This window comes from Ischnura elegans, chromosome 1 (genome assembly GCF_921293095.1).
Source record: "Ischnura elegans chromosome 1, ioIscEleg1.1, whole genome shotgun sequence".
NCBI classification, from domain to species: Eukaryota; Metazoa; Arthropoda; class Insecta; order Odonata; family Coenagrionidae; genus Ischnura; species Ischnura elegans.
The window spans coordinates 8,764,396-8,790,328 of record NC_060246.1 but is presented as its reverse complement, the minus strand read 5'-3'; positions in this window follow the sequence as shown (position 1 = coordinate 8,790,328).

Sequence of the window (25,933 nt, the reverse complement as noted above, 5' to 3'; positions counted from 1 at the left end):
TCGATGGAATATTTTGGACTATTTATACAAAACAATACAGTTGTACGATGTAAGCTTAATTTTTCTTCATTGCATTTGTACTCAAGTGTACACATCTTAATTGCGTGTACGTACTAATGTAGTGTATGTATAATATAATATATTATATACATTTATGTATAAAATAAAACGTAACTCCTACCATTTAATTGCGTCTTTATTAGTGATTTCGACTAATTCGGCGTTTTCGGCAATCCGGCAGTGCTCTGGTTCGATATCTTCCAGAAATACATTCCGAGAGACCACTGTATGTACTGGGTTCGATGCGTATTACGTTTGTAGACTGGTAATTGAAATTATTTATTGTACTTTAGTGCTAGGAATCCTGAAAAAATAGGAGTTCTTTACAATGTCAGGAGAATCATCCACGTCCTCTGTAAAAACCTAGCAGCGGTGATAATATCAGAATTCAACTGTGGAGAAACAAGGATTCGAAAAGGAGTGAGCTTAGACTATGCTTCATTTTCACCCCTAGTACTTAAAGTTTGCTTCGTGAAAACCATTAATGATATGATACCCGAATAGACCTCAATAGTGAATAACCTAGGAGTAAAAATTGGCATTCTACGATTTTCCGATGGCATGGCTATCATAGCGGAGACGGAGAAGGATTTGAAGTAGATTCTGGTCGATGTGAGCAGGATAAATGGTAGATAAATGTGTAGATATCGACTGAAAATAAGCACAAAGAATACTAAGGCATCAGTATGCAGCGGCAGCGAAAGCTATGCCGAAAATTATTCTTTTTATTATATAGTCGGAGTATCATGAGGCTTTTTTTTAAGCAGGTAGAAAGTGGTTTTAACAGGATAGAAATTGGGTATAAGAAACGTATTCCTAAAAACAAAACTGAATGGATTAATACGTAACATGGTGTCCCTTCTTCCAACGAATCCTGCCCTTGACCATAGCAATTAGGTTTACTTAATCCGTTATATCCTGCCCCTCCTCCCCCCACCGCATCCCCTTCTTTTACTCCCCCAACCCCTGTCTAAGACTTCCTTAAAACTTCCTTGCACAAGAGCTTACTTTTTGTTGCCTTGTACCTTGAAAATGCCTACGGAGTTGGTGAAACGCGGGTGCATTATGTGGAACTTATGAAGGGGTTTTATTTCATATTAAGTATTCTAAGACTGGAATCAACGAGAAAAAATGTAGATCCGGAGATTACGTGGTCTCAGAGGAATAGACTCTGAAGTACACAATGCTATTACATTATTTTCGGCTCCAATTGATTTTGTTTTCCCATCTTCCTAAATATTTATACGTTCTTCCTCTGGGAAGAAGAGGCAAAACTTTTAAATTTCCCCTGGCTCCATACGATTGAATTTTTATTTCAATCTCGAGCAAAGTTTTTAGAGCACTGGTCGCTCTGAAAAACGATACTTTTTTCTCTGCAATGTGGGGCTTCGTCGCTGTATTCCTCAAAAGAGATAAACAAAGTCCCTTAGCACGCAAAAAAATTGAACAGAAATTTATTGCGAATGAAAAATATTTAAGATGCGTAGCGGAAGAACAGCAGAATATAGGAATCGGTCTCTTTAAATAATTAATGTATAGGTCATAGAGGTTCTTCATTTTATTGGCCAAAAAAGACTCACCGTGGAATTACATTTGAATGGGAGTGGCAAAAAATTGAAAAATAATGTTTTCACTGTGTTACAGGTTAATTATTCCACGGTCAGATATTCATGAAACTTTCTTCCTCGATCTCCTGCAGAATACTTGCTTACTTCTTCAGATTAAATGTATCCGCCCCATGTATTGTTGAATGCCTCCTGAAGAATACTTACTTTATTGTTTTCGCCCCGTAAAATTTGGCACGCTATGCTAGCAGTTGGCCACGCTCAGCCGCAATTTTTCAGGCATTCCAGCGTTTATCCGATAGGGTGAAACCTTTAACAGCTTCTATTCTAGTTGTACCGTTCGCGTCAGCTTCGTAAATCTTTCTTGTAAAGCATTTTAACGCATATATGCCAAAAGCATTTCCTTATTTTAGCATTTTATACTCGTTCCTCTTCAACACTGGGAAAAGATGTATTTTCTGGATGTCTTTGAGCTTTAAAGTTGGTCTACCTCCTCTCTCGTTGTAATTGGATATCAATAAGACATCTCTTTTGAATCATCCTAAATATTTCATTGATGAATGCCTTTCAGGTCCCCCTTAATAACTGTTCAGGTCAACAGGTCATTTCCTAACATGATGACGGCCATTTCCTTGCAACTCTGTACTGCGAGCGTTAGAACCAAGTTTCTTCAAACAAAGTTTTTGGATAAAAATAAAAAATATAAATTATCCGGGTAATTTTAATTGTACATCATTTTTTTCGGAAACACTCATTTTTTAGGACTAAAAAAATTGTTAAAATTAATGACATTTCAATTTTTTATGGATATTCTCACCAAACTGCCCATTAAAAGGAAGGAACAAGTGTTGAATTTTGAGATTGAAATTTGATTCAAAACAACCAAGCGAATAACATAATTGGTGAGTAAGAGAATTTATATTTACATAAATGTTTCGAACGAGACAAATTTTTGTACAGTATCTGGTAAGATGGTAGTCAAAAGTAATGGAGGAAACAGACTTTCAATCAATTTTCTTTCAATTTAAATTATTACTTCGATGTATGTTGAAACAAACTCATGCATTGTTTTTTTAAGGATATATTATTAACGTGGCTATATTTTGAAACGAGTTTATATTCTGATTTTTTATATATTTTAACTCCAGTGATTTTCCACATTCCATTTCAAGTAAATTTAAACTATAGTTCGGTCAATAGAGAGCCCTAAAACTCTTCCCAAGTAAAATATTTTCAAAATGCTATGCATCTATCACGCTGAGGAAATATTCTGAAACATCGTTGTAAATACGCCTTCATTTGTTTATTTATAAGTAATTCAAATATTGATTTTTGGGTATTTATAGCACAAACATTATTTGTTGGAACAATCCTTTATGCGCCTATAGATTACATAATTTTTTTGTTGTTATACCAGTAGAAGATTGATCTTTTGCTAATGAGTAATTAAGTAGTCTATCAGTTATAACATTTGGATTGGGTGCCTTTGCAAATCCCAAATCCATCATTATCATTCATCCCCACATCGGAAAAAAATCGAAAACAATGGTTAACTTGATAATCATATTTGTAATTCCCGTACATTCTCTCTGAGAAAATTATTGAAGCTCGTCATTCGGTTGTTTAAATCGATCTTTATAAAGTGTAAACCACAACGGATACCAACCAACCAAGGTGTTACATCGGGGAGTAAGCTATGGAAAGTACTTAATGCTTTCTGAGTAAGTGACTCCATAATTTTTATTAGCGCTCATTTCTATTAAAATAATTAATGCTGACTTGATCGCTAATACTGCTATTTCTACAATTCACTTCAAATTAACATGGCTCATAATAATCTGTTGCATCGTCAATTTTATTTAAATAACAAGTAATTCATTGTCCATTGCTTAGGTACCTGGATTATTTTTAATGGATGATCTTCCCCATTTCTTCGTTTCGATGGAATTCGAAACGAAAAGTAGAGACTCAGGCGAGTGTCTCTGTCATACCCTTCAACCAATATCTTCTTTATATTGGCAACAAAAATCATTTGAATGGGCATACCGTACTTTGCGTTTAGGTAAAATAGTTCCCTTTCGAGTTTCGTTGGAGATAATGTTTCTCGAAAGTGGTGGTCTTGCTGGTGAAGTAGAAAAGGGTCATTTCTGGGTCTTCCTAATGCTCTCCGTGCTCTTGTATACCTGGAGACTCATTTCATGGTCATCTCTGTTACGGTGGATCCGAAAATGTAATTTAACGTGGGAAAAAGGATGAAAAAATCACAGTTGAGGCATAGTGTAACACAGTCCCATTTCCAACGCATTGCACTATGGCCTCATGGAACTCATAGCGCTGTGATGGCATTGTTATTGGATGTGTGGAGCGGTACTGTTCTCGTAGCCCTCAGGGAAAATGGAATGTCACGGAAATGGCTCTAGCAAATGATCATTTATGCTACGAGCTTTGCCAAAGAGCAGAATTCGGTGCAAGTAGAGGAAAAAAGTAGCCTAGAGATGGAACGTATTGTGTTCCATCCCTATCACCGTTTTCCCTCGTAAACATGCATACATGACTCCTGGAGTCGGAATATTTTTTATCGCAACGTTCACCCATATTGCCAGTCATCCCTCGAAAGAAGGGAATTTTATGAAACAGGGAACATATTTTTCCCCTGTATTCCAGGGCAAGAAGGCTCTTATCCAAGAGCATTACTTTTCCTGTCATTGAGGAAAAGTGAAATTATTGCAACGGGTCATTTCATATACCAGAGATATGTATATAATTCCAAGACCATTGAATTTATAAGTGGTCTTGCACGCTTATCCTTATGATGAATAGCGCAAATGAAATGGTAAATACATGTTAAAACAAATGTCCATGTGTGTACAAGTTTGCGACACGACCATCCATCCAACCATAAATAAGGTTCTAGGCCATGAAATGCCTACTTTAGTTTCTTAATATTTGTGATGATTCGATATTTCCCCCTTCTGGTTAAATTCTACTTCTACATATACGTTTTACCCCGCAAGCCGTCTTAAAATGTGTGTGGCAGGGGGTGTTTGGACACCAGCCGTTTGCATATAAAAAGCAGTTGAAGTAAGCATGTAATGAAATATATAATAGTAAGTATATATTGTTTCCGAACATTACCTTCTCCAAAATTCTATGAATGGAAGTTAATTGGTCCTCTTAATGCAAACGATTCATAGAATAGATCCAATAATCACAACCGTTTGTGAAAAAGAAGCATTTCTGCTTTGAAATTGGTCCAGTGATAGAATCGCGTTTCGTCTGGGACTATGAAATGAAAGACTTTGCTTCCCTTGGTCGCCTCCATCCACCTGCTCGAGACAGGATGCTCAGATAGCAATCGGAATTGGCGCATTCGGTTGATGGCAGGGGGTGTGAGAGAATTCCGGGTGGGTGGGACACGCATTCAAAATTGGAATGGATTTTCTTTGTACTTCCATTTTCAACCACTCGTCCCATTGAAAAGGAATTCTCACGACGGACGAAACGCGGGACTTCCATCGCGCGTCTTTATAATTGGTCTTCCGTCGAATATTCTAGTAAAAATAGCTGAGGGGGGAAAATGGTTTGAAAATTTATTGAAAAAACATAATTTTAAATATTTGGTTGTAATGCTTTAGAGGAAATATGTTCCGTTTACTATTGAAACACAAAAGCCGACAGTCCGAATGGATTGTGCTCCATACGTGCTGATTCCCGTCGAGGTCTTTCACGTTCATTACTTCGTACGATCGTAGCACTTCTGCGGGCGTTTCCTTTGCTCAATGAAATGTTTCCCCTGAAATAGTAGATGAGCTTAAGCTCTAATGACATCTCCAACTCATGACAAGTAGGCCGCTACCTTGGCATTTTTTATTTGAAACTTAGAAATAATGGCTGATCTGGGAAGAATTTTTTCCGCCGAAACTTATCTTTCCTTTTCATTCGCAGAATGCTTTTAATAAATTTAAATTGCAGGTCTTAGGGAACTACCTCTTTATCTAATTTTTACTTTGCCCTCCTTCAGAGGCCGAGTGAGTTTTAATCTTATATGCGTGAAAGAAGGTCCCAATTATACATCCAAATGCTATGGCGTTACTATTGAGGGAGATGATGTGTCACCTCCCCCCCACCAAAGCCTCAGATAAATTAAAATTATATAAATATCTTTTCTTAATTTGAAATCTAATGACTGACTTTGCTTAAGTTAAATTTTATGTGCCAAAATGATGTAAAATACATTTTCAAAATGTTATTTTTCAAAATATTTCCTGAACTCGCCATTTTCTGGGGGTGTAGCCCCCAATCCCCCCTTCCCCTTCATCCACTCCCCCAAAACCCTATCGTCCCCTTCTAAGGGTACTTGCATAGTGAGCAGGTCAAGGTATAGGTATACCTCGCGGTTCACCAGGAGGTCGCGCTGTACCGCTTTCAAAGACGAACGAGTTTGTCTTTCGGGCGGTGAGTCGCGAGGTATATCGGGAGGCTTCTCCGTGATTGGTGCGTTCAAGGCCCGTTTCATGTGACATGCTAATGTTTTCCTGAAATTTGTCTGGGTAATACTTAAGTTGCAAATACTGATGGTGATATTCTCCCAGATCTTGTCGCGCTTGATTCATGGGATGAGCACTGAATTCGCGATTACTTAACGGCCAATCAGCCACCACTTACATGCTGATGACATGTCGACAACTAAGCAAATAACCATTATACTTGATGCCACTCGGTGAAAGACTGGCACGTAATCGAGGCTATGGGAAAGCTGCGTGCGTAAACCTCTTTACTATGCGATACCACCTCTACCTCTAACTCAATCTCTACCTCTATCTCCACCTCCATCTCTGCCTCCTTACTATGCGAGTACCCTTAGAGACACTCCTTTGTCTTGGGTAGCGGTCCCGCGCGACCTCCTGGTGAACCGCGTGGTACACCTCTACCTCGACCTGCTCACTATGCGCGCGCCCGCATACACACAATCCATTTGTGTTACCTCGAGGTACCGCGACCTCTACCTCCACCTCTTACCTCCTCACTATGCCAGTACCCTAAAGCATATTCCTAGTTACGCAAGTGATCAAACGAACTCTACTATCTGTTTAAATTATTATGTAGAGATCTATGAATGAGTCATTTCGTCTTCAGATCTGCTCATTTTCACGGGTTGCGCTGCGTGACATTGCCTCGGGGAAAGATACCATGGTTACCTCTGCGCCTGCATTCCATCTCGAGACCCCTTCATAATTATATCGGGTTCAAACATCATATAGTGGCATGACAGTTTTTCTTGGTGCTTAATATACATACAATCTTCCCTTTGAGTCCCTCTATCCATCTATCCTACCTCACGTCTATCTCATTCCTCTCATCTATTTCGTGTCCCCTCGGAGGAACTACGTCAGGTCTAAGTCAGACCGACGCCCGTTCCTTGTGTTATAGACGACGTTCCTCACATTTGCCGGTGGCGGATAATAATGCTCCTTCAAGACACCGCCTCCTTCCTCCCGCCCCCGCGTGGCGCCTACAAGAACTAAGGAAACAATGAGTGGACCGAGAAAGAACCTTGAATAATTCATGCGCGTGTGTTTTTCAAGGCATACCAGCACACTTGCGACCCTGGAAGTTCCGGGAACCCCCTCGTAATAGGACCGCACATCATGTGGGACGACATCTCCAGGATGCGGGACCTCAATCACATCCCCTTTAAGCGATGGTTAAAGATGAAAGGTCGTAATCGTTGAGAAAGTTAATGAAGAACGGGAATTTCGATAGCATCCTTTTTGGATTGGATTAACAAGTCATTGAGCTTTTACTCGCGAAAGAAAGCAAGCAAAACATTTTCACCCCATTAATAGGCAGTAGCTAATATGAATTTTATTCGGTGATGATTTAAGTCAAGGGCTGGTAAATGTGTGAATGTTCTAGATATGCATTTCTTGTATTTAGCTTCTAAATTTTTCACTTTTATACGATAATAAAGGTCTTACTCTTAACAATATATTGAGCTCAACTTTAATTTTGGATTCGGTGTTAAACGAAAGCGATTTTCATTCTTAATCAGGCATAGCATTTCTTTTTAGAGAGTTCTAAATTAGGTTGTTTGATAAATAGGTATTGCGACGAAATACACTTGTTTGTAGGCATTATAGGTTTTTTCTTACATCATAACCGCTTGTGGTAATTATTTCTTCCTTGTTTTAGACTCTGCATTCGCCTTATTGCTGGCAACCAAATGTAAGCACCTCACGCTTTGTCATTGCTTTCGTAAAAATCTCAATAGAAGTTTCTGCACTTAATGAGAAAAGCCGTATTATACTAAATAGGTCACAGAAATATAAGTAAAGTGATGAATGCTGAAAGTTAGGGAACTCTAGGCCAAGGTCATACACTTCGCATTCCTACAGGTGTGACATGCAATCCAGGGCCAAGGACTTCAAATAGTTGAAGGTATGAAAATGAAACTGGTCATATTCACACACATCCACACTATATTTGACATGCTAGATGACATTGGAGAACAGTTTTGTTTGTTTGCTCTTGAGAGATGCTTGTGTGGTACAGAAGGGATAAAGACTCGATATCTGAGGAAAGATAAGGTAAAATAGATTCTCCCTTCCTCCATGCCTTAACGTAACACTTGCCATATGCTCGGGGAGCAATAACAGTGCGTGATATTTCCTTTGCTTTGTGTTAAAAACCTTTGCAACACCATCTTCGTTAATGGAAGTGTAAAGCATAGAATATAACATCGCATTTTTATAGTTTTCCGTGCACATGAAAGGCAGTTACGTTCTTATTTATAACGACTGAAGTAGCTAAAATTACTTTCTTATCTCATTGAATTTAATTGTTATTCGTACTCTAATAGAATAATGTCTTTAAAGCATAAAATTTAACCACTTTTATCCCTTCCTACATCACTTACAAGCGAAACGCATTTAATTATTTTAGATTCCATTCGAGTGGGCTTGTTAAGTTCATTTATACCTACGTCTTTGCATTCAGCTTGATAGTGTACCAGAAAATGTGATATCGACAACTTAATTCACTCGTCTCCATTGGAACCTCGCTATAGCTAAGCTGCCTACGTGACCCCAGTCTATTATGTTGGAAATTTCTTATGGAGTAATGATTTCAACGAAAATATTGGCAGTCTCAGAAAATAATTTCTATGCCAGTTGACGAATTAACTTTTGGCTGGAATTTGGATATATATTGGGTACGGGAAGTTTATTGTAACGGTTGGCTGAGGCCTTGTCGATCTAATTGCTTTTTTTATTGGACTCAAACAAGAGAAGACTACGTTGTCAGGGCCAGTGGCGCTGCGAGGGGGGTGTTGGGGGATATACTCAGAGAAATTTTTAAATTCCATCAGAGCTCAGAGAAATTTTTAAACTTAATCCATTTTACTTAATTGTATTGATATTACTTATATAATAATGTAAGGATTAATAAAATATAACTCGAAAAGCCGTAAAACTCACATTTTGAACAATTTATCTTAAAATTCCGCAATTTATAAATCTCGCACCCACCGCTTATCCTGGTTAGTATTCCATACCCCCACAAACCCCGGTATTAGTTGCACCTAAACCCCCCCCCCCTCCAGCCTTAATTCCTAGCTGCGCCCCAGGTCAGGGCAGATGTTATGCTCCGCTTCAGTACGGCGGCTGAACATGGCCCAACCTGAACTCTACCCATGACACAGTAGCATTATATTGATTTTCCAGGGTCACGCTCACTGTCTTAAATCTGCATGTGCAGTGACTCGACTAGTTTTGCATTCGTCAAAAGGATCATTTATTCATTAAAACTTGTCATGCCTATAAATCAAACCCACCACCCATATTTGAGGCACTAACTGGAGGAAATATTATAAATTGCCTCCATTAAGAAAATTTCCAAACAAACATCGACGCCGAATTTTTCCACCAGTTAATCATGCAATCGAATTTATTAATATTCAAAGTTAGTTATCGGTATGCTTTCAACGCCCTGTATCTCGAACCCATCTCATTCCCGATTACAATCACATAATATATCAGAGTGTAAAATGATCTCTGCATTTCTTCCGGGTTTCCTTCCGCGTCAGATTGTTCGTAGACCGCTGACTAGACGTAGAATCTGACGCGGAAGGAAACCCGGAAGAAATGCAGAGATCAAACCATCGCCGCGGAAACCTACGTTGTAACAGAGTGTAACATATTGTCTAATTTATTCTTAGTAGTTTACCTGGATTTCAATAGATGTCACCAATGTACTTCAATGAATATCTACATATCTTTCTTATTATAATCCTGCCAAGAGAGTAGGTTATGGCGTCGTAAAGGTGACTTAATTCTTTCAAACTTTACTCAGTTTCCTTTTTAAAATGACACTAAAAATCAACTTTTCTGGTATCTTACTCTTTTAAAGTCTATAGATTTTTTGGTTTGCAGTTCCAATCATAGCAAATATCTGGAGTTATCGGTGCGGATAAGTAGGTAATAACAGACAAATTTTCTCCTGCAAAGGTAAGGTCGCACATATTATAATTTATACCAGTATATTTACCTAGAGATATCTCCAGGATAGAGCCAATTATAAGGCTGAATTGATATAAAAATACAATTTTATATTAAATAATTACTTTCACGCGTGATGCATCTTCATTTTCTGTCGTTTACAGGAATTTTTCTACTTCATTGTTGTGCTAGGCACTTACTTAACACAATAAGGATGCATTCCATTAGTAAAGAGGTTTTTCTTAGATAGTCTGCAAATCATTTGCTTAGCTGATTTTCGTTTTTATTGGTCTTGTAACTCAATTTTTATAGCTTAAATGTTTGCAAAAAAAGTAATTTGTCAGTCTGCGGAGTTGTTTTCCTATGAAATCGATGTCTCTTCTTCAAGTTTGGAAAACGAAAACCTGCTTTCATTGGTTAATTAATCACTTGGATAACTATTTGCTGAACCAAAAGGAAGGCTCCTGAACTTGAAATATTAGCTTTAATTGCAGCAACTTTTCTGTCACGGTCTAGGCGAGTTGTTTTCGATAGTTAAGAGAGAGGCGACGGCAATTCCGATATATATCGATTCGCAATCGACGTTCCTTCGCCACTTACCTTCGCATCGCCTTTCACTCCGTAAGACTCCTCCTGATTTCCCGAAGATTGATTGCGCCCCAATAACTTGCCTTCTCCCTCTGTACACAGTGTGTTGGCCACGCGCATCTGTTGACTCGCTCGGGGCGTGATGTGTACCCTGTGAACGGCGAAAGGCTTCGTGGAACAGCCAATGACGAGAGTGTATTTAAGAGTGCCGAGTGACGCTGATCTCTATCATTTGTTTTTTTCAACTTTTTGTCGTCAATCACTCATCTCAAAAGGACCATTTACGTTCAGGAACGAGACATTTATATTTCCCGGTAATGCCCATTAATGTTGGATATCACGTTCTGTGAACGCGCGAACAAGACACACCGTCTATAGTAATGGCTTTTCCATTAGCATAAAACTCTAATGTCTGCATGATAGATTGATAATTTGAGTCGAACTTGAAAATAGATACCTTCCCGTGCCTTTTTGGTTGATTAAACTGGGCATTTTATATTTTTTGATCTCCCCAATTGCGGTAGAGGTCTTTTGTTGTTTTTGTTGTTGTTATTACTTGGGGGATAAACCCAACTATTTACAGATGTACTAGCTGACCCGGCGAATTTCGAACCGCCTAATAATCAATGAACTTATAGTTTAGTTACACCATTTATAAATCAAGAGCGACAGTATCGTTTATAATCATATTTAATTCATTATGATAAAATAAGAATACAAATTCAATAAAACTACGTAAAAGAGTATCAAAATTGCTTGACAGAAAGACATTTTATTTATTGAATCTACATTGGGTGAATCGGAGCACGTTTACGCGGATTTTTTTAACCCCACTATTTATAGATGTATGCTTTTCGTGACAAAAAATATGAAGTTCAAAACATAATTCTTACAATCTATTTCAATTTTATCCATGTTCGATGTGTGCTACGTAAACAGTTGAAAGAAAGAACAATTATTGTGCCTCATGCTCAATATTTAGACCCCATTCACATGTACGCATTGTCTGTAGAATTGTTTTGATAAGGATTATTTTCATGATGCAGCATGATACACATCCGTAAAGGTTTACGATAGTTGAACTATGGCTACAGAATGTTTCTGTGGCTTTCTAAGCAATATTAAATAAAGTCTTGTCGTAGGTCATAAAAATATAGATTGGTTTTTTCTAATGTTTGATAGTAAGGAACGTATTGATCTAATGAGTGTTTTAATGAACCTAAAGAAATGTTAGCTGCCTTAATTTTTCCAATACACTTCAGTGTAAGCTAATGATCATCTTAGTTTGATTCTGCTTCTGGTTAATCCAGCGAAAACCATCTTTCAAATAATCCATCAAAACATGTTAACCTCACTAATTCTTTAATTTTTTAGAGTAATCAATCACAAATCGAAATATGACAGTCCTCTCAACTAAGACCTTATCCCTCAGTAGTAAATTATCTCCCTCGACATTGTCATGGATAAATCATTCATTCGACAGTCTGCATTAGTGTAGATAAAGTGGCTCCTAATCCTCGTACATAAAGGGTACCTATGTGTTTCCATTTATGGGTTTTAAATAGACCTTATTAGAGCATTCCGCCAATTGAGGTAGGTTTTCGTGGAGCATTTCATAAGTATTCTGGCATACTGCCATTCTCTCATAAATAGATCTCAAAATTAGATAAGAAGAAATAAGGATATTTTTTTGAGTAGGAGCCGATGCAGTGATTGGTAGCCGTTATAAGAATTTTTTCGGCAAGTCGTCTGCAAGAGAAATTGGTTAAAGCGGAGGAGATTTAAAAAAAACCAAAAAGACATTAAAAGGGGGATAGGAATCGATATCAATTCGATGGATCGATATTTATCGAATTTCTTCGCAGGATGTCGTTTCGTGGCGTGCTTCAACTTTCACTCTGTTGTCCTCTCCTCTTTCTCATCGAATTCCTTTAAATCCCATCCTCTCCATTGTAACATGCACGCATCTCTTCACTTTCCATCTTATTCAGCAAAATTCTCCATCCCCACACCATTAAGCTAACGATCCATGGGCCCACGCTCTTGTACCCAACAATTTCCCATCATTTGAAGTACTCCAACGGAAGTTTCCACTCCTTCGTCTCATGATCACTGGGTATTCCACTAAAAACCCTCCAATCCAGGTTTTTTTTCAATTATTAATGAGATTTTAAAATCAAAAATAATAGGGTAGTTTACCATTATTTTTTTATTGCCTGAATATTATTATATTATTAAGATTATTACTCTTGGAGTACATATTTCACGCTTTTAGATTTTTAAATGACGATATCTATTTTCCGCGATTAACTGAAAAGTGAAAATTTTCAAGCACGCGAAAATGCGGCGGCTAAGTACGAATACCGATCAGTCGTATGTTTTATTAAACTCCACACAAAATAAATGATTGAACAAGCTGAAGAATATATGTGTATCTTGAGGCACACACGGAAAGCAACCTGCCCGAGCTCACAAACACACTAACGGCACATCAAGCCACATGCCTTTACAAATGGACCACAAAATTGATAGATGAGTACTTGTGGTGTTTTCAACCTTTTTTCCTCGAGTAGTTTACCCTTAGAGAGAGATTCTTCTCTTCCACATTCGCTATTACCGTTCCATTCCTATGCTATTCCCTCTCTCTCCCAACTTCTAATGTCTGTGTATTTCCCATCATCCAGGTACTTGCCTCCATCAGTTCCTGATATTCCCTTCTCTTTGTCCCCATCAAAGCTCATCAGTTCTAAGTTCAGCGGTCTGAAGTGGCATCCGCCGCTGCTTATAGTCGAGCGAGTTTTTCAAACTAATCCTTAGCCACTTACTTAGCACGATATAGTCTTTCTGATACCTTCCTATATCCCCCTGAGCTCTTTCAAGTGTACTTCTGCCCCTAATGGTTCCTGAATCATGTGTTTGTGGTGAATAATGCGTTCCTCCTGGAAAATTATACTGCATTTTCCTCCCAATCGTTTTACACTTCTAATTCCAATTCTTTTAATTCGTTTCCATGCCTTTATTTCATAAATGAAGAGTTTATCCCCATTTACCAGCATACGTTTATACCAGTCTCTTATTAATTAATGGATTTTTCTCACTCGTAATTTTCGGATTATATCCTAGAGCCGTTCACATCTGTCTCCATTGTCCCCATCACCTTCCTTCTCCCTATTGTAACCAGTTGGTAGTTGCACATTGACCACCAAAATATTTATTATTTTTGATCCTTTCATTTACCAGAACATTGATTATCAGAAAACTTCCGTAATGTTATTGGCATGTTTTTATACAATTAAAATATGAAAAGTGTGTAATGTGAGCATTAGAATTGAATCTTTTAACTTTGCGCTGAATCGTTGAGGCCTGTAGAATTTTATTTTAAGTTAGGAAAAATAAGAAACTTTGATTTCTAAAACTTAACCTATAACCGTCGACTATTTCCGATACATTTTATCAGTGACACTAGCGTTGAAAATGAGACAGTGCATCGAAAATAGTCGGCTATTAAAGTTTAAATTGAAAGAAGCAAATTTTGTTATTTTTTCTAACTTTTGTTGGATTTTACGTCGGCCTTGGTGAGAATTGAAAGAAACACAATTCAGCATTTTAGGGTGCGAGCCAGAAATTTTGCGATATAATGAGAATGCAGTGATGAATCATGGGAAAGATGGTAGGAGAGTGGTGGGATACACTCCATTGGTGGATGTTCACGACGTGAGAGGTCCTTTGTTCCGGCGCAATCGACCTCCCTCTGACCTTATCTCGGCCTAAATCCATACGTCTTGCTCTCCATCCTCTGTCTTCATGTTAGCGCGACACAAAATGGTCACTGATGTCAAAAATTCCATCGTCCCAAACTCGATAGCCGCATGGAATGTGTAGAATTTTGGAGCAAGGGAGGATACGAGGGATTAAAGCAACCGTTGACCATGAATACCATCTGAAGGTCCCCCGTCCGTACATCAACAAAGCTATTTGTGAAGTGCGTGAGCGTTGGAATGTTACGATCCTTCCAGATGATATCCACCGTACACATAAATGCTGCTGAAAAAGGGAGGCTGATCACCGACTTCGTAGTTTAAAGAAGCTATGGTTAGGACAAATTGAAGTCATGTCGATCTCATCAGGCTGTTGTCTAATGGTAAAGACTATGGTCTGTGAGAGAAGATAGCGTCATAATCGACTTAAAGTCGAAAATTTGTTTTAACACATTCATATCAACATCGAAAGAAATTTTATGCATGTGAAAATGGGATCAACTAGTCGTAAATTAAAAATGGTCTCCACACACAACTATGAATTTATTAAAGCAAAATTAATAAACGGAATGTACAGGGACACGCAAATAATAAGAAGAGTGTGAGTACGATGGTGTTATTCGAATAAAATAAAGGACACGGTCAAGTCATCGACGTTTCGTTTCAGGAAGATAATGTTTGCTCATTGTCGGGAAATATTTATTGCAAATTATACGAGTGGATATCGAGTGTAACTACTGCAAGATAATTTTGGACACGGAGGCATAATTTTCAACAACTCTTATAGTCAATTATCTCGAGATCGCTCGTTAGTTCTCAGAACTCCCGCAGTCGGCGTCGCCGTGCAGTTTCAAGGGTGTGTCACAGGTAACTGCGTAAAAAAATAGTCATTGTAATACTTTCAAGACAGAAAAATACGAGATGGTTGCTATAGCAGTGCAATACTGTAATTTCAAAGCTTTAAAATCAGGGAACAGAGTGTTCCTTGAAAAATCCATTAGTAGAAAAAGGGAATTATGCAGCGAAATCAAGAAAATCTTTACAACACACGAAATTCCATCAGATTATAGAATGAACGGAAAAGTATCGTCTGCTCAGAATATTTAACTTAGAGGGCGGTAAAAACGTGACTTGAAAAACAAATAGAGTATAGCCACGTTGATCCTGGCCTCGGTAATTTAGTTTTCCTGATTAATCGGGGCTGGCCAAAAAATCGAATAGTGAGGTACCACTAGGGTGGTCTCCTGTTATTGTTTAATTGCCAAGATCGAAAGATAATTATTCCTAGAGTAATTTAAGATTTTAAAATGACGATATCTATTTTTCGCGTTTAAATGAAAAGTGAAAATATTCAAGCGCGCGAAAACGCAACGGCTTAGTATTAATGCTGGGAAAAGCCCGTTTGACGTCATTCTGGATCCCGCTTTCGCCGTGCGAGGAAACCTTGGGGCGAGGACATGTGCGTCACTGCGATGCAGGCTGCTAGCAGGTAGCAGAGTACCCAGCTAGCAGGTACACTTTTAAAAAAACTTTCCGTTCTAGGAATCTTGTTCTTTTTTTGAAGCACATTTTAATAAGGATACACTTCACGATAGACGCGAGCGTTGTGGGGACCCCTTAACCTCGGGGCCCTTGGCGATCGCCGACCAGCCGACCTGCCGCCAGACCCCCCACACTGGGCTGAAATCGAAAAAAGGTGGAAAAAACCTCAACATCGATTTTTTTGAGTGCGGAAATTGAAACTTGGTACAGTAGTTGTCAATACCTTAGTGCATTTTTGACGCAAACCGTTTTTCATAGGTAAATGTTTTAAACAAATTACTCGGCCTCAAAGTTAAACAAATTTCGCAAAAATAGCCCTCATTGATTTTTTTCGAAATTCAGCATGTTAAAACTAATGTCACACCTCTTGTAGTAATGCAATGGAAACAAAAATTTACAATATTGTTATGCGGTTTATTATTGTTAATTCTTGGCAACATTCACGACTTAGTTGTAATATTTGTGGCCGATACGATACAAAATGGTGGACCCTGTTTTTCGTCGAAATTTTGTATTCGTGTAGGATTATAAAAAAAGGACCAGCGAGTTACCTCGAGATATTTACACCACATATGCAACAAAACCTATAGAGTATGATACCAAAAGGAGAATTGCGACCACCCGCGACGCCAAAATTAAGATCGATATTTTTCGACGACAGCGATACCAAGGGGCGCGTCCCTCGGTATCCATATCGTCTGCAGAAACTTGATCCGTCACCGTCCGTCAGCCGGCATTCTGCCAAGGCCACAGAGGGCGGCAGAGGTGCCTCGCAGACGGCGCTTGAGCAAGGGAACTAACTCATACCGAAAATATGGGTGGCGAGCGCGAAACTTCGGAAGTTAATAATTCGGCCGTGGAGACCACGAGGTCTCGGGATATTTTTCACTTGTTCGTTTTTCAAGATGTACTACCATACTACCATATTTGAACAAAATTGTGGAGGGAAAACTTCGTTAATGTTCCTTGTCAGTCACCGATCATCTGTTGGTTGTACAGACTGTAGTCTACAGTACACGGTGCCTCTTTACTTGGTAGTGCTACGTATTATTTTTTAAACTATGGATGAAGCAAAGCAACTTCAGGGTAAATATAAAAGTGTTTCTTCAGATTAAAAGTTGGCAGTGATAAATAGGCTTAATTGTGGTGAACCAATAACGAAATTACGTTTATTTAACGATGTTAAATCAATACCTACCTAAATTCATATCTAGTATTCGATTTCGTTTGCTTATAGGGGAACCCAGCGAAGAATGGGGTATCAAGTTGAAAACATTAAAAAAAAAACAAGCACACAACGGTTTAACAAAATTACCCCGCATTTTTAATAGACCTTTCGAAATTTATTGAACACAAAAATGCAGTAATATAACAAAACAGTTTGTCATTTACCATGTTCTGCCCCAAGTACCTAGCGGAATAGGACGGCGGCGGGATGGTGTGAAAATGAATTACAGAAACGAATTAATTATGTGAAACAAAAGGAAATGTTCTTGTATTTTATTTTCATCTTTTAGGTGCAGTTCGCTTTTACTTAGTCTTTTATGAAGCCTAATCGCGACATTCACTCACAAGTACAGAATCATCTGCTTCGCTTTCCACTCCTACACACGAATTGCGAGCCAATTTCTTGCAAATCGAACAAAAGACCGAAACCGATTGTAAAAGGAAATTGCCGCAGTATAAACATAGAGTTGTCTCTTCATCCAATCTTTCTTTCTTTTTTTCATTTTTTCTTAATTTACCGTTCCGCCTATCCCGTTCTGTCCCAAGAACACGTATGCTTACCTAGGAACTGACACCCGAACATAACATTTATTCAGACGCTCAATTATACCAAACTAACGAAAATCAGGCGTACTTCAGAAACATACAAAGAATTAATGTAATTTAAACGCTTTATTATTACATTCCATCGATACAAAATCTTTCGAAGTTGGAAAGCAACGGCTAAAATTCACATGACTCACAGATTACGTGATAACACTCAATTAAACAAACTAACATGACTGCAGAAGACAAGCAATAGCAGGTTAATCAATTTCCAATATGCCCTGATCAGTGGCGTAGCCAAGAATTTCGTTCGGGGGGGTCCAAAACCAGGGGTGAAAATTTTTTAAATACAAGGCACTAAGTAGAGGGTTTTTAACTAATTTCAACTTTTCATTATCGAAATAACTTCATTTGTTGAATAAATGTATTGTAAATTCATAACTTTTCAATATTTTGTTTTATTTTTGAAGGGAAATAATTGCATTTTTACAATACCGGTACAATAGGGTCCGGACCCCCCCCCTGGCTACGCCACTGGCCCTGATAGTTGACAGCACCTCCAAGACGCAAAAAAAACCCGAACCTCATTCTGCCCCGAACCTTGTTCTACCCTGTGTTCCCCTAAATATTTTGAGTTTTTTCACGATCGCTGAAATTATGTGATCCTATATTTTCCGACGTCTTTAATGCGTCGCATTAATCTTTCTACGCTTGATAATCATGAATGATGACCTTCAGAAGTGTTTTAGGGTTGTTCCTGGGGCAATAAAACCACTTCATATGTTTTATTCGTGCTTTTCATTAATTTAGGTGGCAGCCTAACACAATTAGCCCGAATATTAGTGATGCTGACGATCCCCCTAGATGCCCTTCGTCGCAAATAGAATAATCCTCGATTTCTCTCCAGAAAGTCCCGAGGACCTCGATAAATTTAATACAATTCACAAGGTTTCCTGGAACGAAATGAAGCTGGCCGTTGAGTGTGTGTGTTGTAAATGCTTGAGGGGTTCGAGCGAAAACCGACCATTTCACAATCTTCTCCTCTCGGAGTCTACCCAGGTGGCCGCAAATGCCAAGATCATAGCTTACGCAAAGCTTACGTTACAGACACCATTACCAAAGAGCTGTGTAGGAAAATATCAAGTTACGCGAGAGCTATGGATCATCATATTTCGCGCCTCCTCTGTCCTCTGCATCTGACCTTATTCGGGCCACTTGAAATCGGAAATGAGCGTGCGAAGGAAAATTTGGATGGCCGTGGTACTTGATTAAACTCTCCTATTTATTGTCTTCGTAGTTATATGCTCGAACTTTTCCGATAAATTTTTTATTTTGTTCAGCATGTTTCACCGCTACAGTGATGATGCCGCTTAGCTATTAAACATGCTATAGAAAAATTTAAACATACTGGAGAAATTCCATTATTAATTTTTACATGTAGTCTCTCAACAAATTATAAGTCCATCCAATTTATCGCTTGCTTTAAATGTAGTCGTATATCCCGGTACACAAAATAAATCTCTTCTTCTTCATTACTAAGCAAATTATTTGCTGCAATATTAAAGTCAAATATTATATCCATCACGTAAAATTAGTCTTATTCAGAGAATGTTAAGAAATAAAACGGGAAATGATAATTATATTAGGTAATAGCCTTTTTAAATACATATTCGAACATTTTTGTTTTTTTTATGCGCCGCGGATTTTACAGGTCCTCTTTTTAAGTCAACCAAAGCTAATATTTCTGTCTTGAATCGCTTTCGACAGGCTCTACCTGCAGGTTAATTTTAAACAGCCAGTTTCTTTGTGTGCATGTGAAAATATGCATATCGTCGTACGATGCATTTTCTGCCCACTAACGGTCTGGTCTACACTACTCCCATGCCTACATGAGCTATAAAAGGACGTAAAAGAAGAGACATTTTCTCCCTTTGACCACAGGCTGTTGTGGGCACCTATACTGCAACCAAAACGACGCCACTTCCCTTGGCTCATACTAATATAAGCACTTGCTCCGACCGGGTCACAGTATTTTTTTGGAATCCGATTTCAAATCACGTCCACGTTTCTTCCTGCTATTTTTTTTCGTCTCCTCCCATGTGTCCCTGGCAGTGAAGGGAGCGAGAACACTCCACACTGCCTAGATGCGGTCTCTGTCCAAGTCCTGTCATGTGCAGGTGTACGGACGACATTATTTACAGAGCATGGGTTTTCCTCGTTAAGTTTGTCTCTAGCAGGGGCACAGTAAAGAATAGGGTCGTTTCCTTCATCGAAGAAAACGAAAGGCACTGATTGCGATTCGTTACCCACCATAAATGTATTCATAATATATAACTTATTTGGTTTTAGAAATCCCAGTTTAGACAAATGTTAATGGTCAATTTTAACCTCATTTGAAAACGGCCAGATTGGCGCCCATGCGATGCCACTCCACGTGACGTCACAGGGACCTAGTTTCTATACGAGTAAATAGGAGTTTCACATTGTCTGACATTACCAATGCATGCACGAGGCACAGAGCTCAGGGAAACATGTCTTAAAAATCACCTATTAAAACGGCCTAAGGTCGGAAAGTTTCCTTCGTTTGATAAGGTATTAATAATCCTAATTTAAGCCAAGCGCTACCTGCTAGCAGTCTGCTTCGAAGCGAAGCACATACCCTCGCCCTAAGGTCACCTCACCCGGCGACAGCGGGAACCAGAATGACGCCGCCCCGGTTTTTCCCAGCATTCATAGTTAGCCGTCGCGTTTTCGAGTGCTTGAAAATTTTCCCTTTTCATTTAATCGCGAAAAATAGATATCGTCATTTAAAAATCTAAAAGCGTGAAATTCGTACTCCCGGAGTAATAATCTTTCAATTTAGGCAATAAAAAAATAATAGGAAACCACCCTATTACACCCAGTAGGGGTTTTAGGCGTAACTAAGGCTGAGGGTCTGGGGGGGGGTGTAAAATAGTCTGAGGTATACCCGCCATGGTAAGCGGGGGCCCTCCCCCAGAAAAAAAATTAGAATAAATGGTAAAAAATGATGAGTTTTACGGATTTCTGAGGAATACTTTATTAATCCTTACACTATTAAATACATAATATTAATCCATTTAACCCAGCTACGAAACAAGCGTGTGGTCTTCATTTCTATGGATACTGAAGTCTTCTGACTTCTTTTCATCCTTGACGTTTCAGTATTACGCCCTGGCGTTCGTCATTTTTTTATTTATTGTTCATATATTTAAGATATGCTCTTGTCTTCGAAACTTATCTCTATAGGTGTCTTTATATGATATTATTTCTTGAATTGCTTCTTTCTCTTTTTCCTCCAGATCATCAAAATACTTCTTCGCTATTTTTCGCACTACCTCTTTGGCTGCAGCCACTTGACTTGTAGTATTCACCGCTTCGTTACTCAAACATTGTCTTTATGAAACAATCTCTATTTCACGCAGAGCTTTAATATACGCTTCTAGGTCCATTTCACGGTGGCTGTATATGTTGCGTGCGATTTCTTTCCGCAAAAGAGCGAGGTAAGCAGAGTTTCAATGGTGGAATCTTGGCAAGCGGCCGAGTGCATTGGAGGATTGATTTCCCGTTCATTAATGCTGGAGTTCTCATTAATTTTTGCTTAGATAAATATTTATTCCGATATCAATAGGAGCACCTTCTAAGATGCTTTTCATATCCTTACAAGTGCATTCCACAAAGAAGGGTTCCTCGATTACTATAATGATTTATTTAAAATAATTTCATATGCAAATTCACTCAATGAATGGGAACTAGATGCATAAGCAGATACAAAGTGACGTGCAATACTTTGCACTATAAAACTCTTTCCACTGTTACTGCTTCCACACAGGTAAAAGCAATTGATATTTCTCTCCTCTTCTTTAAGTATTTTTTTAAGCCAGTCAACGAAAAGATTAGGAGAAATAGTATTTCTAAGAAACAGTTCAGGTATTGCACTTCTGCTGTGGCTACACCCATGTGGCACATGATAACAGATATGGATAGGAATTCAGGTGGATCGTGGAGCATCTGTTTCGGCTACCATCCTCGAGGTGGCAGGGTAATCTGCTCCACGAGATTCCATCCCTCTCTCCACATGATTGCGGTCATCATCATCATCACTGGTCAACAATCCTAAGATTGGTTTGACGCAGCTCTCCACTCAGTTCTCCTATCAGCTAATCTTTTTACACCTACGTATTCCTTCTCTTTCACATCTCTCTTTACTTGTTCCATATATTTTGTTCGAGGTCTTCCTTTCCCATTCTTGCCTTCCACTTGTCCTTCGACGATTGTCTTCATCAGGCCATCATGTCTCAAGATGTGGCCTATAAGGTTGTTCCGTCTTCTTATTAAGGTTTTCATGAGGCTTCTCTTCTCTCCTACCCTTCTTAGGACTTCCTCGTTACTAACTCGGTCGATCCATTTGATTTTCATCATTCTTCTCTAGCACCACATTTCAAAGGCCTCTATCCTTGCTTTCTCCGCTGCGGTCATTGTCCATGCCTCACTTCCGTATAGGAGTATACTCCAGATGTGGGTTCTTATAAATTGTTTCTTTACTTCCATATTTAAGTTTCCGCTGTAAGCAGGTCTCTCTTTTGGTGGAATGCTCTCTTCGCCTGGGCTATTCTGCTGATAATTTCTTTCTTACTTCTCCCGTCACTAGTTATCTTGCTTCCCAAATAACAGAATTCATCCACCTCTATCAGTTTTTGCTTCCCTATTTTAATGTTAGTCTTGACTTCTTCTCCTCTGCTGCAATCTAATATCTTAGTTTTCTTCGTGCTTATTTTCAGTCGATATCTACCCATTACCCTACCCATATTAACCAGAATATTTTTCATATCCTTCTCTGTTTCTGCTATAACGGCTATGTCATCGGCAAATCTTAGCATGGCGAGGGAAATAGGAGAGGACCCGCTGTAAAGAACATTGGGGGCTTGCGAACTGAATAATGAATCAACTTTGAGCAAGATGCTCCTTGCCTCAAAGGTGTACCTACCGCATTCCGTTCCTGCTTCCGTTCCAAGGGACAACTCGAGAGCAAGGGAAAGCTTTTCAACTTTCTCTCAGATGTTGAAGATACGAAGAAGCATTTTTATCAAATAAAATCCTTGTTTTTCCAAAGAATCATTTTTTAGTGGGAATGAAATTTAAAAAAAAAAAACACAAAATTCCAAAAAGACGTCATAATACCTTTCTTGTATCTATCCTTTGATATTTTTATCCACTTTCTTCTTTTCTATTCCACTATTCCTACTCTGAACTACTCTTTAAAACGACACTTCTTGACGATAAGGCCTCTCTTTCTATTTTATAGCAGTGTGATGACTGAAGGTAGAGTTTTTACTAAATTTTAAGCACTTAAAGCAATTAAAAAACTACACAACCCTACAGAGTACTTGAGAAAGACGTATTAGCGTCGAAACGCGTCGTATCAATAAATAATTTTCCAGTGAAAAGTTACCAAGGTTGTGTATTTTCATTTAAACATGGATTTTCACAAACTAAAAGCCGACTCAGTTGATTTCATTTTTAAGCACCTATTTATCCGTTAATTGGGAGCCTTATTGAAGCGTTATTCACAAAAATGTTTCATTATTTTAATTTGGATATTTTTCGGTCGTTATCATAGTGCATCATAATAGATTCTAGATATCAACTGATGCCGGAATTGCTAACTTAAAAATTTTACTTTAAGAAAAAATGCCATCGACTTTTTTATCAATTGATGTTTTAATCGCCAAACTGAAATGTGTGATGCATTTTTAGCGAAAAGCATTAGCATAAAATGTGAAATGTGATAATTACAAAAAGAGTTACTTATGTGTCATACGTAAAATATCGTCTGACTCAACTTCAAACAACACGATGGTCCACGATACTTTTAATACTTGGAAAGATGACAAATAGCGATCGGAGAACCATAAACGAGCGAAAAAGATAAACTGAAGATTACAATCCTAGCACATTTTGCATGAATAGTATGTGTAAAGCTGTTTCCCACTTTATTTCAAAACTGGAATTTTTTCATGGATTTTTATGCTACAGAGTGATTATAGAACTAAATGGTTGTAACTATCATTTACTACCATAATTTTTTCTGTTGGAAGTAACCTATATTTGTAGATACATTAGTTTAAGCACCATGGACTATCCCTATCGTTATGTAGTTCCTAGATATCTATGCCAACGCCAGCATTATGTTTGCTTGAAGGATCACCACTTATATTAAAAATATTAGTGGTCATCCTTAAATTAACAATTATATTACTTATATTAAAAATTGCGTTGGCTCTAAGGCCGAGAGAAGCCCCAAGGTGTAAGGCATTTGGCAAAACAAAGCCATGTAGCGTATCGTCCCTGACCTGTAGTACCAAAGGTCAGAGGTCAGCGGAGATGTTTTGCTCCGGGGAACGTCAAGCGAAAATAAAATGTTGCTGCATCGCTCTACGATCTAGGCGCGCCGTTTCTATGTGACGTCATTCCATTCATTGTCTATTGTTTCATCGTTTTATTAAACTCGCTTTTTTTTACCTTCCGGGCAAAATCTTGTAACTCAAATTTGGACCTTTTCCTGATTATCTAGAACGCTGAAATTTTCAGGATAGCTCAGAACTGGATGAAAATGCAATGTTCTTACAGTTTTACCGTGATAGGAACAGTATCTCGAGTAATATTATAGAATTTATACTTAATGGTCGATATACAAGAGACTTGTTTCTTATCGAAAGCGAATATAATCTTACATGGCACAATGCATGTTTTTCGTTTTTGATATCTGAAATGTTCTTTTTAAATTTATTTAACCTTGACATCATTCATGTCTTGAATTTTCGATAATTTAAGGGTTCGTCGGCCGTTATTTTTTTCATTTAATAAGGCGTGGTCTGATGCTTTCGGCAGGGGTGTATACGCAGAAAATTCCTTTTGCTTTGGCCCACAAGAGTAACCAATAGATGGCACTGGGACAGCTCACCACTCACCAACAGAAGAAATGGACGAGGACACAAGGGTGAAAGGAAAGATACACACTCACACGATAGCAGGAAAGAGACAGGAACATGCGTTTCGGGGCACGCTGAGCCCGAGTGAAATAAGCCAATATGGCCGATACACTACTTCATTCATTCACACGACGCCTTAGGGTGCCTTCACAGTTCGGCGTTGCGTTGACGCCGCGGTTAGCGAGCCAATCAGAGCCCGTCTTAGAGATTTGATGACGTCACGTCTCCAGCTCGCTGCATCGTCGCAGAAAAACTGAACCTGTCGGATTTTCTCTGCGTCAAGGCGGCAGTACGCCGACGATTTCGAATTGGTGTTTGTTTCTGGGTATACAAATATGCAAGATTATCTCTAATGGGAGTGGCAAATGCTATTTATTTCATTATTTACTATTATTTTGAAGTGTTCAGCTTAAATATTTCGTATCTTTCCTAAACATAAGACAAATGTTAACCCTAAATTAGATTACAATCACTGAGGAGCATAGATTAGCGTAACACATACCCGTATATGGTATCACAAGCTAAATACAGCGTGAGAGGTGCTTTTTGGTGACTAAGGTCGTTTAAATTCCATATTATATCCAATAATTGTGCCCTCATGATCTACTCAGTTAGAGCTATTTAGATAACATGACTTGGACAATCTGTTTGAACAACAGTTATCATTCATAAATATTCCTGCTAACATTCCACGTTACTCATGTTCATTGAGTGTACGTAATTAGCTATTTTTCGAATATTCCGAGTTAGGAAATAAAATTTAGAGGTCATAATAATGCATAGGCAAGGGCCATCACTACATGCATTATTATCGACTTTATGGTCGCCATATTAACTTCAAATGCTATTTATAGTTAAGAAGAATATTTTAAGAAATGAAATTGGGTAAACATGCAGAAAACAACATATGTATTGTGCTTTTGGTTCGAAATCATAAGATGATATGTTCACAGGCCGATTTTTAGGAGCCGACGCTTTTTGCCTTTCATTTGTTTTCGCAACGCAGAGCTGTGAAGGGCTCCAACTTGCTGCGATGAGTTAGCTCCGCCCCCGAGTACGCAACGCCGAGCTATGAAGGCACCCTTAAGCGCAAATATGCAAATAAATGTCGTGTAATAAAATACATAGTAACTCTCTTATTC